At 38.7% G+C, this 17,663-nt stretch overlaps 1 protein-coding gene across 2 annotated transcripts in view; it reads left to right on the plus strand.

Moving 5' to 3' along the window:
* The first annotated feature begins 1,038 nt into the window (after positions 1 to 1,038).
* GPBP1 (GC-rich promoter binding protein 1) overlaps positions 1,039 to 17,663 on the plus strand; it is a 71,582-nt gene continuing 54,957 nt past the window's right edge. For both annotated transcript variants that reach the window (XM_029216682.1, XM_029216681.1), the window contains exons 1-2: positions 1,039 to 1,310; positions 2,548 to 3,510. The gene's annotated coding sequence lies outside the window, so the exon portion shown is untranslated. The remainder of the gene's footprint in view (positions 1,311 to 2,547; positions 3,511 to 17,663) is intronic.

The raw sequence follows: 17,663 nt of genomic DNA on the forward strand, positions 1-17,663 counted from the left end.
ATATTCTCTGGATTTTCCGTCGTTAAGACACCTTCCCCCCACATAATCCGTAAACAAACATTGTTACTTTTCTTCCTCTTGGAAGGCTAATTTCACAGGTTTCAAAGTGAGCCTTCAGTTACAACGCGAAAAGGTATCGCAACTAGAAAATGGTGACGCCCACAGAATTCTACACAAAATCGTCTGAGTTGTGTGGGACCGAGACACTTGAAATAATTCTCCCCTGCTGTAGATTTAATAAAGACAGAAACGATAATTAGCACGACTATATCCAGTAGCCATTTTTATCCCTTGAGAATCTGGGCTTCGTTTCCAAAGAGCGAGTCTCGCCTCTTCAGTCACCAGCCTCCCATACGTATATTATTTATGTCCGACACCCTCTAATACTTGCACACGGTAGTGGATCCACTGCTTCAGGGCGCCCAATTAGCCCTGCGCCAACCCTGCCGGCGCTCCGCCCGCGGAGGGGCAGTGTACAGGCGAGCATGTGATCTCGCAGCCGCCCAGGCCCCAGCGCGGTACTCCGCGCATCGCGCGCGCCGCGGCACCTCCAAACATCTAGCAGTGGAAGACGCCGCGGCGCGCGCCACTCGAGCGCGCTCGGCCGCCTCCCGAAGCAGCGTTCCCCTCTGGCCCCCACCCCCGGCGGCCCCACCATCCCGGGCTCCGGGCTGGCCCCGGATTGGGGGAAGGGAGGGAGGAGGGGCTCCTCAGGGAGCAGCGGGGAATTCCCCCTTCCACCGAACCTTCCCGATTGTTCACCGTCCTCACGTCAGCAGCAGGGGGTAATCCCCAACTCCAGCTGCTCCTGACGTCACCGTGCGGAGCCACCGCCCCCTGCGCGCCCCTGCCTCCGGGACCTCCTCGAAGCCCCGCCCCTAGGCATAACCACGCCCTCCTCCCCTCCCCCCAGCCGCCCGACGTAGAGGACGGAGCTTCTTTGGCCGGGGCGTGAGCGGTTGCTTGGGCCAGAAGGTTCTTTGGTGGAGGCGCTCCTCCTGCTGCCCCGCCCAGTAGGTTCGTTCGCACCGATTCTTCCACACCCTATCTCCCTCCTCCTTCTCCTCGCCCCGCCTTTCCCCTCCCGTCTCCTCAGCTCCTCTAGTTCCTTCCCCGCCTCGCCACCTTCCACGATCTCGCGAGACTTGGCCCAGAACATTGCGGATCGGGTCGGCGCCATTTTGGGACTGAGACTGGTTGTGGGGGAGGGAAAAGCGGCAAAAGGGGATTATTCAAAGTACCGAAAACCTCCTCCCGGGTTCGAGCGCAGCGGCACCCCCAGGCCAGGGGCACCTCTGGTGTCGCAGAAGGTAACAGCGTCCTCTGGGCTCGGCGCCGGGGTCTGGGGAGGGCAGGGGGGGTGCCCGTGTCGGCGTTAAGGTTTGAGGGGTCGGGAGCGGCGTTGGCTGCGCGAGGTGTGAGGCTGTCCGCGGGCGGCGGCGGGGGGGAGGTGGCGGGAGAGCAAGGAGAGAGAGGGAAGGACAGCGCGGGGAGGCCCCTCTAGGTGTTGGCCCTGGTGGAGCGGAGGTGGCAGTTGTGGGGAGGGGGTGGGTGGCTTAGCCTGGGCGGCTGGTGGGGGGGGGGGTTGTTTGGCGGAGGCTGGGAACGAGTCCGGCGCCGTCCGTGCTTGGTCTTCCCCGCTCCGGCCTCTCGCACGCGCCCGCCTCCTTCCGCACCGCTGCCGCTCTCGGAGGGCTGAGGGAGTCGAGGCCGAGTTGTGGCCTTCGGAGGTTTCTCAGCGCGCCCGGTCAGCCCGCCTCTCGAGGTCCGTGGCCCGAGCTGTGGACTGAGGCGAGCGCTGTCTAGTCCCTCTGAGTCCCGTGGGGTCTGAGGGGACTGGTCTGTTTGGGAGAGAGAACCACTCTGAACGCGGTTTACGAGAAGGGCTAGGTTCTTCCACCCCCTCAGTGCTGTGAGAAAGAAACCTGTTTCCTTAATTCAAGGAAATTGGGAACCCTCACATCTCCTTGCTGCCCTTAGAAGCCGGGTAAGTCTCACGTTCGGGCGAATTTAAGGAATGTTCTCGCCCCACTTCTCAGGCACTAACCTTCCTACTCTGAGCGGGGAAAACATGCCTCTTCTTTTGGACATTCTGATTTGGAGGGAGCGTCTTTCTCTTTATATCTCTCATTCTCTAAGTTGCATTTAGTAATAATGCTCGGTGGCAGCACACCTGTCTATTCGTTTTCCTTTGGTAGATTGAATAGAAAATACAGAAGGTCTTTTGTAAGATTGTTTGCTCGTTTCATAGTTTGTAATATTTACTCAACGTATAAGGAGGTTTGCTTATATAATCCTGTTAGCTTATATCCGCACCGCCTTCCCACTTGAAATCAGCGCTTGCCCTCCATAATACCATCTCCCATCGTTTTTCCCTTGTCTCTACATATCCTGAAGTCCTTTTCATACTCTTGACTTTTTTTGGGTGCTTGCTTGGTATAGAAGTGCATTTCTCTCCAGAGGTTGACTGTTTAGGATGGGGATTAATTTTTAGCTCAAAATTAAAGCTCACTGTGTAATTTAAATTGTTTTTTATAACTTTTACAGGTGATTGAATTACTCAGATATGAAGATCATCTTCTAGGTTTTGTGTAAAAGGCCCCGGATATTTCAAGTGGCCATTTTGGAATTACAATGTTTCTGGATAATTTTGCCCCAGAAGTTTATTAAAATTGGCAAGAATCATCTCTGAAGTGAATTGGTAGTAGTGAACAATTCTACAAGCTTTAAAGAGACCCAGGCATTTCTTCAGTATTTTGGTTCAAACGGATTATATAACTGGTTAAAGTATTTCAGCTGGTGGTATTTTTGCCCCCCCCCGCCCCCCAATCCCTCCCCTCTTGTTGGTGTTCTTCAGCCAGAACTGTAAGATATGTTTGATTTGTGTACTGAGTAATTTCTCTGCAGTTTCAAATTACTGTTTAAATATTGCTGAAGTTTCATGGCAGTTTATTTTTACCTTTATTTAAAGTTTTAGGAATTTTTGACCTCAGCCCTTTTCATGTCACAATGGGACAGCTTTTCTAAATGAAGACATTGAACGAATACAGTTTTTTTGCTTTTATCTTTTATTTACATGGAAATTTAAGATGTTGCAGTTTCCCAGCAGCACGGTAGTATTGAGATAGCTGTGTGTCTCTGTTTATGCTGATGTTTAGGAATGCTCTTCAGATGTGAAATTTTCTTTTTGTTTTTGCTTTTTGGCTCGTAAATTGGATATTTCATCTGGAGTGGATAAGTACAACAGTGACAAGTACATGGAATAATAAAGAAGACTTTAAAATCTTAAATCCAAGGAACTTGGCTAATTCTGGAGATAACCATATGAAAACTTTAAAACAGAAGTATGGGTAGCTGACTGAAGTAACTCTATGTCAAGTAGCCATAGGTTAAGTATCTTCAAAGAACTTGGATTTTATTTCAGAGGATACAAAATAAAAAAACAAACTGGAAAACATAAAGATTACAGAGAAAAACCCAACACCTTCCTGTGCAGTCCTGTTGGAATTTGTAAGTACCGTATGGTGAGCAAATCAAATGTCCGTTTGTAAACTGTAATGAGAGTCAACTTTATCCCTGTGTTATTCTTGGAAGCCTTGCAGTTTCTTGCAATAAGATTGCTTGGCTTCAGTTTCCTGAGCAGTCTGAAAACAACTATTAAGTAAATTGAAATGCAGAAAGAATTAAAAGTTAAGAATATTTCAGATGGAACAGTCCAAATTTGAAGTTTTTGTGCTTCTAAAGTAAAAGACAAAAACCATATGGTCAGTATGGCTTTATGGATTGGTAGAAAGGTAGGAAAAAAACACAACAAATAGCCAGTTTACTTTTCTAAATATGAGTGTAAATTGTGTTCTAAATGCAGTTTAGTGTTCCAATTTAGAGTTAGGTAGTTGTTTAAAACAAATTATAGGGCTTGACTTTTAATCTGGTATTTCATGAAGTAAATTGTTTTAAGGGGTAACAGTTCCTAACTTTTTAATCCATTTAGAAATTTCTTGAAACAATGTTTGAAGTGGTTTTGTATCTCAAATTATTCCTTAAGATCTGACTTCCAAAAAGTTCATTACTAGGAACAGAAACTAAGAGGAAGTGAGCAAGGTGCACTAAGAACCTTTCAAATAACTTAAAAAAACAACAACAACAAAAAACGAGTATGTTTTCTCCCTTGGAAGGTTATGCTGCCTTAAGTTTATAAACAAAGTTTGTTAAAAAAGTTGTGAATGTTAATTGCTGTAATAGAAATCTTTTGACAAATAGGAGTATCATCTTTTAATAATATTTGTATATTTGAGGATTGAGTGGTGTTATGATTTGTTATTGCATTTAGTTTTTTACTGAATCATAGGCATTGAGTAGAAGTGTTTGTTTTTAAAAAGTTAAGTTTATTTTTAAACAATTTATATTAACAGATCAATGTAGCTAAAATTAGAGTTTATTTCATTTAATTATTTTTCTGAGATTAAAAAAATTGTAATTTTTGAACACTTTGCCAAGATGGCCTAATAACTGGTCAGTTGCTCATTTATTTTGAACACGGAACTTTTTGTTGTTGTTATACTGTTGTATCTTGTTAGCTCACTTAGAGCAGAAGAGGTAGGCGAGTCTGAAAGATTGTAGGTATTTAGATATACATATATGGTATTTACTTTCTGATGTAAAATTGAGATTAGAGTTCAATAAATCTCTCTGTTAGAATAGAATAAGATATTTCTGTTTTCTGGGTCAGAGCTGTGTGTAGTACTGCTAATTGAGTTTCCACCTTGATTTATGTAAAATTATGATGAGAACAACCCCTCTTCCCCCCCCTTATTTTTTTATGCTTCAGAGGGCTTGTATTTTATGTATTCCTTAACTTAGTGGATTTTCAAGTTACTTGTCTAAGAACATTCATTTTAAACGTGATTGAGAAGTTGAACTGGAAGTGAATAGCCTTTATTTATAGAAAAGAACCACATAACATTTACTATCTGTGATTATTTTTCTTTAAATTTCTCCTATTGATGATGTTACTCCAAGCAGTAGTATCAGGATAACGATTATTCAGTGACCAGGGTTTTTTTTTTAATATAAATTTATTTATCTATCTATTTATTTATGGCTATGTTGGGTCTTCGTTGCTGTGTGCGGGCGTTCTCTAGTTGCGGTGAGCAGGGGTTACTCCTCGTTGCGGTGTGTGGGCTTCTCATTGTGGCTTCTCTTGTTGCAGAGCATGGGCTCTAGGCGCACAGGCTTCAGTAGTTGTGGCACGTGGGCTCAGTAGTTGTGGCTTGCAGGCTTCAGAGCTCAGGCTCAGTAGTTGCGGCGCAGGGGCTTAGCTATTCCGCGGCATGTGGGATCTTCCCGGACCAGGAATAGAATCTGTGTCCCCTGCATTGGCAGGCAGATTCTTAACCACTGTGCGACCAGGGAAGCCCGACCAGGTTCAGCTAGCTCTAATCCTTGGATAGTCTGACATTCGTGAAATTTGCTTACAGTAGTTGTTCAAGGACAGATTCACTCAATTTGAGTTTTTGATAAATATTTAATTATTTTCTTTGCATTGAAATATACAGTACCAGTAGTAACTGGAACAATTGCTGGGTTGCTTCTTTTCCTCCCCTTAAGTACCTCTGTCTCCCCTACTCCCATTTTTTCCCCCTTTTTTTCCCCTCCTGTGCCTGAAAAATATATGTCTAAAATAACAATTATAATGACTAACATTTATAGATGATGATAGTGTCATGTATTTTGCTGTGTACATAGTATATCTTAGAGGAGAGTACTATTGTTACAGTGGTATAGGTGAGAAATTTAAGATTTTAGGGAGACTGAGACTGGGAGAGAGTTACTTGGTTATGACCAAGGTTAGGTTGGAGTCTTGACCAAATTTCCAAGTCTGACTCCCGAGTCCCAAATGCTTAATCACTAGTCATATTTAATACTGCCTTCATGTGGATTTTACTTTATTAACTCATTCTTTTTGAGCATAAACACTGATGTTTTTGTTTTTCTTATTTACTGCTTCTCTTTGGTTAATATTGATTACTAGTGGAGCTTGGAGACCAGCTGAAAGAAGATAAACTACTGTTAGTTGTGCTATTTGTTAGTAGCTGTTTGAGGGATAACTCTGGTTAGCTAAAAATTAAAATGTTGTTTCAGGTTATGGAGTGAACATAAGAGAGAAGAAAATAAAATTTAAAGTTAGCAAGAGAAGGGAATAAGGATGGGAACCTCTAATCTGAAAGTAAAATTACAAGTGAGGATAGAACCTAAACCCAGGCCAGATTATCTTTGAGTCAATCACTTTTTTTGCTTAATTTTTGATGAAAATGTTTTGATAACAATTTAGTTCCAGGTAAGGGTAGTGATGTAGAAAAAGGGTAATTTCTGGGAGTTAGAAAGGAGATTTTTGGTCTTGGATTTGGAATATCTAGAAAAGGGCCTGTATGACCTTGTATATTTACTTAACCTCTCCTGGCCTTAGTTTCTTCATAAAACTGATGGCTTTGTTAATTGTGAGGTGTAATATAGAGGTAAAGTTTTATTCTAATTGTAACATTTTAAAATTTTGCTTAATGTATTTTACATGTCAAACCAGTATTTTAGTTTCTGAAGTTATTCTCTTGTTTCTGTTAATGGCATTACCTGCATGCCAGTCATGCCCTGCCTACTCATTTCCAGTTCCATTTATTGTGCTGGCTTGGTCCTTGGCTAAGGAAATAACCTCCTAACTCATGTGTTAGCCTTTAGTTACATTCAGTTCTCCACAAAGTCCTGTGGCCAGAGAAATCTACCTAAATTATAGTTCTTGTTATTGTTGCTTTAGCAGCCTTTAGGGTCATGTATTTGGAATATTTAGGGAAGAGCAGGTTGGAAAGAAATGTATTCCCTGCCCTCCCTGCTTTTAATGATGTATGTGTGAGGGGCTCCTAACATGAATTCTTTTTGGCTGTGTGGTTCGAGAAGTCTCCGAAATTGATAATTTTGGTGGTGCTTCCATGTATTTTCTTGGAGAGCAGGTTCATTTCTTTCAACAGTAGCATTGTGAAAAACAAAATGTTAAAATTGTTGAAGACCCTTTGTGGTTGGGTCTGTCTTTTTCAGTTTTACCTGCTTGTTTTTTCCCTTTTTGATAGCTGCCCCACCTAGCAGAGTAGTTATGGGCTTTTGCTTTGTACCTTTTCAAGTAGTTGCTGGTTTCTGCATCATTTTATACAAGATATCCTACTCAGTTTCTTGTTCTTTAGTCATCTTTCTGTTCACAGCTTGAGGAGTGCAGTGTTTCTGATCTTCATTTTCTACCCTTTAATCCAGTTTTCAGGTTATATATTTTTAAAACTATATTTAAAAGTTTTTTCCATACTTAAAACAATTTTTTTAAGCAAGAATAAGAATTAAAAAAATTCTAGTTATATAGGTTTTTTTCTGTTGAAACTCAACTTGCAGATATGTTAAAAAACATTCTTCAACTGAAAAAGTGTCATTTTTGTCTTTACATATATATACTAGTAAAAACAAGTTAGCTTTTCAGTGAACATAAATTACGCAGTTGACTTTTGAATGACGTGGGGATTATGGGCACCTACCCTTGAAGTGGAAAATTCACACATAACTTATAGTCGACCTTCCATTTCTGAGGTTTCTCAGTATCTGCAGTTCTGCATCCACGAATTCAATCAGTTGTGGATAGTGTAGTATTTACTGTTGATAAAAATCCACATATAAGTTGGCCTGCACAGTTCTAACCTGTGTTGTTTAAGCGTCAACTGTATATTCTTTTAACGAATGAGTTTAAAGAAAAATAGTATCGCACGTGGATTTTCTGTGGGTCAGAAGTTTGGTAGCAGTTTAGCTGAGTGGTTCTGGCTCCCTCCATGTCTTTTCATGAAAATCTCAAGGGTTGCACTCATTTGAAGGCTTGATTGGGGCTGGAGGATCTCCTTCCAAGAAGGTGTACTCATTGGGCTGGCAGGTTGATGCTGGTTGTTGTCTGGAGAACTCAGTTTCCTTACCATATGCCTTAACCATATACAGACCTGTAGCTGTTTGAGTTTCTTTACATGGCAGCTGCATCTCCCAGAGGAAGTGATCTGAAAAGAGAGGTAGGTAGAAGCGTGATGCCTTTTATGACATATTCTCAGAAGTCACTTCAGCCACACTCACTTCATGAGAAGCAAGTCGTTAAGTCTAACCCACAATCAAGGGGTGAGGAGTTAGGCTCCACCTTTTGTCAAAAGAATTTGTGGACATAGTTAAAAAGCACAATAGGGGTAATTCTTTACAACCAGTAGTTGTGTCAGTATAACTAGCTAAAAGTCTTCGCCCCACAAATAGGAGGTTTGAGTTGTTACAAGTTTAGAGGAGAAAGTGTATTCTAAATTTGTATCACCTTAGAAGATTTAAGTCTTTCTACCTTTTGAACCACTGTGTGAGATATGTAAGTAAGGTTTTCCACTCCTTGCACTCACTAATCTCCCAATCTGTGTAATGAGGGAACTTTTTTATTATGGTAAAATAAACATAAAGTTTACCATTTTAGCCATTTTTGAGTGTGCAGTTCAGTGACCTTGAGTACATTTCCATTATTGTGCAATTATCATCACCATCCATCTCCAGAACCATTTTTATCTTCTCAAATTGAAACTTTGTGTACCTATTAAACATTAACTCCCCATTTCCCTTTCTCCCCAGCCCCTGGCAATCACCATTTGACTTTCTATGAGTTTGACTATTCTAGTTACCTCATACCTATTGATATTGTACTCTTCAAAACACTTCTTAAATGTTTTGAGTGAAATCTTTGAGGAAATTAGTTATGTTTACTTCATAGTAAAATAGACTTCATTGTCCTAATTAAAAATTTGTGGCAGAATATGCATGACATATTATGCATAAGTACAACAATAAAATTTACCAATTCAACCGTTTTTAAGTGTACAGTTCTGTGGCATTAGGTACATTGACATTGTTATGCAGCCATTACCACCACTCAGCTCCAGAGCTCTTTTCATTTTGTAAAAGTGAAACTCTGTACCCATTAAACCATAACTCTTCATTCCCTGCTCCCCTCAACCCTTGGAAACCACCACTCTACTTTTTGTCTTTATGAATTTGACTAGGTACCTCATATAAGTGGAATCATGAAGTATTTGTCTTTTTGTGACTGGCTTATTTCACTTAGCAGAATGTCTTCGAGGTTCATCCATGTTGTAGCATGGGTCAATCAGAATATCCTTTTTTTAAGACACAGTAATCCATTATATGTGTGTGTACCACATTTTGCTTATCCATTCATCCATTGATGGACACATGGGTTGCCTTTACCTTTTGGTTATTTAAATAATGTTGCTGTGAACATGGGTGTACAAATATATGTTTGAAGATTTGCTTTTAATTCTTTTGGATAGATACCTAGAAGTGGAATTGTTGGATCATATGGTAATTCTATTTTTAATTGTTTGAGGAACCACCATATTGTTTTCCATAGTGGCTGCACCATTTCTTATTCCTATCAGCAGTTCACAGGGGTCCCAATTTCTCCCTATTTTTTCCCAACATTTGTTGTTTTCCATGTTTTGTGTTCTAATGGGTGTGAAGTGGTATCATTATGGTTTTGATTTGAATTTCACTAATGATTAGTGATGTCTGATGTGCTTATTGGCCATTTGTATGTCTTCGGAGAAATATTTATTCAAGTCTTCTGCCCATTTTTAAACCAGATTTTTTTTTTTTTTTTTTCTTGCAGTACGCGGGCCTCTCACTGCCCTGGCCTCTCCCGCTGCGGAGCACAGGCTCCGGACGCGCAGGCCCAGCGGCTGTGGCTCATGGGCCCAGCCGCTCCGAGGCATGCGGGATCCTCCCGGACCGGGGCGTGAACCCGTGTCCCCTGCACCGGCAGGCGGATTCCCAACCACTGCGCCACCAGGGAAGCCCCAAACCAGATTGTTTTTGTTGTTGAGTTATAGTTCTTTATTCTTGATACCAACATTTACCATAATGAGTGGATTTTAATAACTAATATTAATGCTTACCATGTTGCAGGCAGTGTTCTAAGCTTTTTAACTGTATTAACTAATTTAATCTTCATAGACACAGTGTGTGGGAAGGTTCTATTGTCCTAATTTTATAGATGAGAAAATGAAGTCACAGATTTTAAATTGCTTGCTAAGGTTACACAGCCAGTAAGCGAGTGGTATTTCTGAATCCATACATTCTGTATCCAGAACTTAGACTCCCACCCATTATGGCTCATAGTTAGAGTTGTAGGGTGACAATATAAAGAAAGTCAAATACTGTTTTGTTTCAGGAACTTAGAAGATATTTTATTCTTAGCCAGCAACTAAATTTTATTTTTCTTAATGTGATACAGTTGTGACTTGTTTATAATAAAATGTTCAAATGAGTTCTTTTTCAGGAATATTCTCCTTTAGGAACACTTCATAAATAATGTTATATAATATTTTAATTTAGAAAGTGCTTTTCCCAGTTATCATATAGAAGAAATGCTATTTCCATTCAATGGTTTAAGAAACTCAGTTTGAAATGAGTTTACCCAGGCTTCACAGTAGGTGACAGAACCATAATTTGAATTCTGTTTATCTTCATTTTTGTGTTACAGTTAACTTCCTTAGTGTTCTAAGTAATAGGTTGTATTGTAAGAGCAGTTCTGTCCAATAGAACTTTGTGAAAAGATGGAAGCATTTTTTTGTCTATACTGTTCAGTATAATAGTCACTAGCTGTATGTCATTATGGAGTTTTGAAATGTGTCTAGTGCAGACGTGGATCTGAATTTTAAGATTTATTTAATGTTAGTTTAAATTTAAATTACAATATATGGCTACTAGCTGCCATATTGGAAAGCACAGCTCTAGAGCAGTGGTACAGAATCCAGTCAGATCCCTAACGTTTTTAAAGTGCACTTTTTAAAGTGTGTATACTATCCTGAAATAAAATATCCTATGCATATAATAAGATCACAATGATATACAGCTATAAAAAAAGACATTTATAATAATGTATTGCAATATGTAATAGCACAGCTGTGATCAGACACCCACCTCCCTGCCCTCCAATTTCCAAAACACCGTGTACAGGTTATTTGCCCTTCTTAAAAGAAGCAGATGATCTATTGTTCTTAAGTATTCTTGTCCTTTAAGGAAGAAAAGTACCTCAAGTTGATTAATAATACAGTGATTAATTGGAGTACATTTCCTTTATTTTTATAGTATTTACTGCCAGGGTAGTTGAGTGGGTAGTTAGCAAACATTAAAGCTATCATATGGTGTAGTGATGTGATGAGCATCTTTTTATGTGCTTTGGTGAAGTGTCTATTAAAGTCTTTGGTCCATTTAAAAAAATTGGCTTGTTTTATTAAATAGTAAGAATTCTTTATATATTTTGGCTACAAGTGTATTAGATACACGTTTTGCGAATTTCTCCCATCTATGGTTTGTCTTCATTTTCTTAACTATGTTTCGAAGATCAGGCAGTTCAAAATTTGTAGTAAAATTTTTTCTTCGTGATATGTGCTTTTTTAAAAAATATATGCATGTATGCATGCTGTGCCAGGTCTTAGTTGCAGCATGTGGCATCTTTATTTGTGGCACGTGGCTTCTTAGTTGCGGCATGCATGTGGGATCTAGTTCCCCGACCAGGGATCGAATATGGGCCCCCTGCATTGTGAGCGCAGAGTTTTACCCACTGGACCACCAGGGTAGTCCCTGATTTGTGCTTTTCTGTGTCATAAGAAATCTCTGCCTAACCCCAAGTCACAGGATTTTCTCCTGCTTTTTAGCTTTCTTCTAAAAGTTTTGTAGTTTAGTTTATATTTTTATGTCTGTGATCCATTTTGAATGATTTTTTGGCCTGTGAAAGGGTTTCGGTTCATTTCTCTATTATTATTTTTTTTAATTTAGATGTTCTACTGTCCCAGTTCAATTTGTTGAAAAGACTTCGTTTCCCATTGAATCATGTTGGAATACCTCTGTTGAATGTCAATTGACCTTAAGTATGTGGAACTATTTGGCCTCTTCCTTGATATGTATGTATTATGTCAGTTCCACAAAATAGTAGTCGATAAATACAAATGGTAGTTTTTGATCTTTTTTTCTGCTCTATTGTAAAGCCTGTTTGACATCTTTTCTTTCCTAAAATCTTTTATAGGAAATTCGGAATAAAAGGGGAAATTTTTTTTATGGATATGTGAAATAAGACTGGTTGCAAAATAATGCCATCCTGAATTCATAGAGCAATCTTCTTTTGAGTAGCTTGAAATGTTAGATACTATCTAATTTATACTTGAGCATACTTGGAAAATAAATGACAACATTTCTGTATTGGAAATGAGAAAGTAGGATACAAACATACCACCTTATTTACTGTAAAACATTGGCTCAACAGTGGATCTGGGATTTTTATTTCTTGAGTACTAGTCTGTGCTAGAGATGTTCATTGCCTGTAGATATTTGAGTGTCTACTATGTGCCTGTACTTTCACTGGTTCTTGTTTAGTAACAAACAAGGCAAAAATGTAAGGTTCTTGAACTCATGTAGTTTGTCTGCTCTGAAGTTCTGTGAATACAGAGTAAACAGAGTCCTTAAATATGAACACTGATTTCATCCCATCTAGTAAATAATAGCTATTTGTTGTTGGCCTGGCCAGCCTTTGTAAGACTTTTATTTCCTGCCGTAATAAAACTGGTTCTTTTCCTGTTTCACAAAGTTATCGTTAGAATCAAGTGAAATAATGAATGCTAAATGCTTTGAAATTGTAAGATGATAACCAACAGTAGTAGTAGTAGTATTGTTATGGCTGGGTCAGATAGATAGTAGTGTTTGTGGATCATATGATCAACCAGGAGGAAGATTGTGGATAAGGGAAAATAGATAAATGTAAGTTGAAGGGACAGAACTGAGCAGAAACCAGGTATGTTTAGGTTGCATTTATGACCAGTTTAAAAGTGTTGAAGCATAATGCATTACACTCTTCTGAGGTAATTGTTTAACCTGCAGTATGGTACCATAGCTTTAAATGGGATCTTTGTGCAAAAGATCTTCCCCGTATTCTACTATTGTAATTTAACTAACCTTGACTTCTCCATTTAGTTTACAAATTTAACATATCCCAAACTGAACTTTTTTGAGTGTTTCACAGCCCCATACTTTCTCCATTCTTCCCTAGCTCAATAAATGGATACAGTATCCACCTACTCAAGCTAAATAACCAGGGCTCACTTTTGATTCCTTCTTTTCCTCCCATCTAATCAATTAGCAAATCTATTTGCTCTCCCAAATATGTCCATTTCTGTTCCACTGTCACTGGGCTTATACAAGCTGCCATCTGTCTCTTATTTGCTGTATAGCCTTGTAACTTTGTTAGTGTGCTATTCTTACACTCCTGTAGTTTATGATTCGCAGAGCAGGAGTGTCTTTCTATTGGACCCTAAGAATAACATGCAGACTCTATAGCCTACCAGCGTCTTCATTGTTTGTCCCCTTCCTTTCTCTGCAGCCTTGTTTACTGTCTTCCTAGACCATTGACCTTTGGCCTTCTTTCTCTTCCTTGACTATACTAAGCATTTTCCTTCCTGTCTTTGGGCCTTTATGTTCTGCCTCTTTTTTTTCCTTGTTAGCTCAGTTTTGACTCATGTTACATTCTGAGTGACTTTCTCTAACCATTCTATCTATGTAAAGTGGTCAACCCCCTTCCTGTATCCTTTGATTTTTCTTGTTACTCTATATTATCCTGTTTATTTCATTCAGATCAGTCTCTTAGTTATCTTATTTACTCTCACCCATGTTTATTGCATAAACTTATGAGGGCAGGTACCTTGTCTCATTTGTTTATTGTTATATGCTCAGTGCAGTTATTTGCAGAGCAGTTACTTGCAGAGCAAAAGAATTGTTAACAGCAAAATAATTGTTAACATCTTAGATAATGTAACTTAACTCTTCTTCCCCCCAAATTGAGTATATATAATTGTTATTTTTATTATAGAACTGCTGTTTAACTGCGTGGGGACTAGGTAAAATTTGTTAGGAGATTATTTACAGCCGAGTTTCTTTGCTGTCTGATCATTTAGAAGCAGTTTTATCTGCCTAGACTTAAATTGTTACATGAGCTTCTAGTCTGTTTGCTAGATTCAAGGCTGGCTTTGGATTTGCTGTTGCCTTTCTGAGGGGACTGCCTGATAAAGACTTCTTTATTATGACCCTGGCCTTTCAAAAAATGTCCCCAGTTTTGAAGTGTTGAGTCAGAGGGATTGAAATCTAGTGAAATTGCCCTCTCAGGTTTAAAAAGATAAAACACATTTTAGAGTTCAAGGAGTGACTTTAAAATATGTGGGTGGCTAATTCAGGCTCCTCATTTTTGGAAATCAGGAAGGCCATAATAGTTCATTTATATTAACTAATGTCTTTATTTGAGAAAACATAATCCTTTTACATTGTCTCCTCAAAGATGGAAATGCAGATTTATGTCCGTAGAGCTTTAATTATTTTTGGTATTATTACAAATTTTCTCAGTTTGGTCTAGCTTTGGATCTTACAGATCCCTTGCAGGGGGCCTTATTTACTAAAGCTCTAGCAGGATGCTAAACTTGAGGCTACTGCAGCAAGTATCATTAGGTGAATAATGAAATCATTGCTTCATGCGCGCTAGCTAGGTTGAAAACTACCTGATAATCAAGATGTCTTAAGGACTTTTCCTGTGCAAGCTTAGTTGCCTCATGTTTTTTTACTTCAACTGATAGTTTTAGATTTGTAGTCTCTGGTCTTTCTTCATTTAAAATGAGTACTTTTTATATGCACATTGTGGAAATGGGGAAAAGTGAGTAAAAATGTTGTCACCTTAGTCCTTAAAATTAGGGCCTTCCAAGGACTGAATTCGATGAGAGGACAAGAGTCTTATTTGGAGACAAAGTTGGCTAAGTTAGTGGAAAGCAAGTTGTGACTGCTGCGGTAGTTCAAATTACTCCTCGTCTTTTTTTTTTGTTTTTTGTTTTGCCACGTAAGAGACTTTTTGTCTAGCAGATTGAGATCTGTATTTTGTATGGTTTGATATAAAGCTATAGCTGAAGACAGTGCCTGACAGGTAAGGTTAAAACTTAAACTCAGAACTTAGAGACTGACCTACGTGCTTGTTAAACTTAAAGCTAATATTTTATATAGCGCATGGTCTCTACCTAATGTATCCTGGGTTATTTACAGCATGTGTAGGGTGTGTAGAGTGGTTAAGAATTTGAGCTGCCACTGACTGTACTGTGACCTTGGGAACTTTAAAATGTGCTTCACATCTATATAAAAACCAGTTTTTCTTGTTTTGTAGAAAAGACAATATCAACTTCTTGGGGATGTAGTGAGGACTAAATGAGATAGTACTTGTAAAGCCCTAAAGCAGATCGCTTAGCAGATTGTGTGTGCGTCTTTGTGTGCGTGTGTGTGAGAGAATATATATATTCAGTGTATATTTTTGTCTTCATAACCATTTATGTCCTTAAGTTAAGGTACCTGAATTTCCAAGTCTTTTTCATTTTCTAAAAATTTGTTTTTAGCCACACCACGAGGCATGTGGGATCTTAGTTCCCTGAGACCAGGGGTTGAACCCATGCCCCCTGCAGTGGACGTGCAGAGTCCTAACCACTGGACCGCCAGGGAATTCCCCAGATCTTTTCATTTCATATCAAGGGTCCTGTATCTCTTAGCCCTTGGTGAACTTATTCATAGGGTTAGGCTTTATAAATTCATTTGTTGAAACTTGTTTGCTGCTCTTGGGATCCTGCTCTTCAGCCTAACTTGGCTTCAGAAAAAGGTGGATTATGTTAAAGAGTTTGAGGATTCAAGAAGTGGTAAAGCTGAGTCAGACTAAAGAGGATTTAAAATTATTTTGGATACATGCACCTCGTGCAAATTACAAATGGTACAAGGGTTTTTAATGGAAAAGTCACCCTCTCTGTCCTTTTGTCCAGTAATAGTTCTTGTCTGAAGAAACTGTTTTTTATGAATTTTTCTAGGGAGACCTTATGTATATATATAAGCACATTATATTTTTCTTTCTTATACAAGTAGTAGCATGATGTCCACTTTGCTCTGTAACCTTTTTTACTAAGGAACTATCTTAGAAGTTTATTCCATATTAACACCACTAGACCACCAGGGAACTCCCGAGAATGAAAATTTTATATATAAGATCTTTTCCTGTGAACTCTTTATATTCTTTCCTCATTTTTCTATTGAGTTCTTTTTCTGTTGATTTATAGCAACATTTTATGTAGGAAGGGAAAAGCCCCTTTATATGTGCTTTATGTGACAAGTATGCCCCCCTCCCCCCCTGCAGTATGATGTTTTCTTTGATCTTGGTTGTGAATTTTATCATATAGAATGCTTTTTGAGTTTATATGTAAATATATTTTTATTACTTCTGTTTTTGTGTGTCATACTTAGAAAGGCCTTCCTTCCCCTTTCTGAGATAATAAAAATTTCCTCTACTTTTTATATAATGACTGCTTTTTTCTCCTTTAAGTCTTTGATCCATTTGATGATTATTTTGAGTAAGCTTTGAGGTAGGGTTGTCCCAACTTTACTCACATACTAAATTTCTGTATGTGTCAGGTGTATTTTGTCTACCAATGATGTTTCTTTCAATTCACATATTAATGTTATGGTGAAATTGTGGCTTTTAAAGTGGACTCGTTAGATAAAAAGGAGTTAAAGAACTATTTAATCTGGAATTAAGGAAACTGTATTCTTAAATTCATGGTTTCCTAATTCTAGAAAATTGATTTGAAATGCAAATTATCAAGCCCATTATTCTGTAAATAGGACAGTTGTGTTTTAAAAAATGAATTCTGTGCCATAATTTAGATGAAAAGACTGAGTAAGATTTTTGTGTTTGTAACTCCAAACAGCTAGTTTGGAACTAGCTGTGACACCATGGGTACAAGTTTTTGTTTTTTTTTTTAATTTGTAAAATGGGGATTAAAATACTTTTTCTTATTAAGAAGATTGAGATGTAAAGTGTTAACATGGTATCTGCATGTAGATGCTCAGTAAGTATTCTCTTTCCCTTTTCTGTAATGTTTACTTTTGTCAGTAATTTTCCCTCTGTACCTGCTTCCCTTCTTAAAGATTTTTACTGTTCTTTGCTAATAAATCTACTTATGTGGAGTTTCAGCACAAAGTAACCAATTATGGAATTAAATTGATACCACATTCATTGTAATTTAGTGTGGTGGATTTCACGTTTTGGTAGTTTGTGGATAATCATTACCAGTATCGCGCCTCTGTTTTTTTACGTGTAATTGCCGTCCTGATACCTGGGAAGAATGAGCTGATCTCCCTCCTTCCCTGCCTCCCTCCCTCCCTCCCTCCCTGCCTCCCTCCTGTTCTTCATTCAGTTCTTCATTCATTCCATACTAGTATGTGTTCTTGTGGAGAAAGTTGTTTAAAGTGGTGTCTTGGAGTATCTGCTCCATAAATGTCATTTTCGTTGATGAATTGTGTTATTCAGAAAACAAATATGTCAAATATTTTTTTATGGGGAGCTTAATTGTGTTTAATGGAATAGCATATATATATATATGCTGAATGTTTTGATAAGTAACTTGTAGTGAAATGGTTAAAGTTTTTCTTTAAAAATTTTTTTATGCCTTGAATCTTTTTTCAGTTTTATTGAGGTATAATTG

The sequence above is a fragment of the Monodon monoceros genome, unplaced genomic scaffold, assembly GCF_005190385.1.
Source record: "Monodon monoceros isolate NGI ecotype Baffin Bay Population unplaced genomic scaffold, NGI_Narwhal_1 Super_Scaffold_12, whole genome shotgun sequence".
Taxonomy (NCBI): Eukaryota; Metazoa; Chordata; class Mammalia; order Artiodactyla; family Monodontidae; genus Monodon; species Monodon monoceros.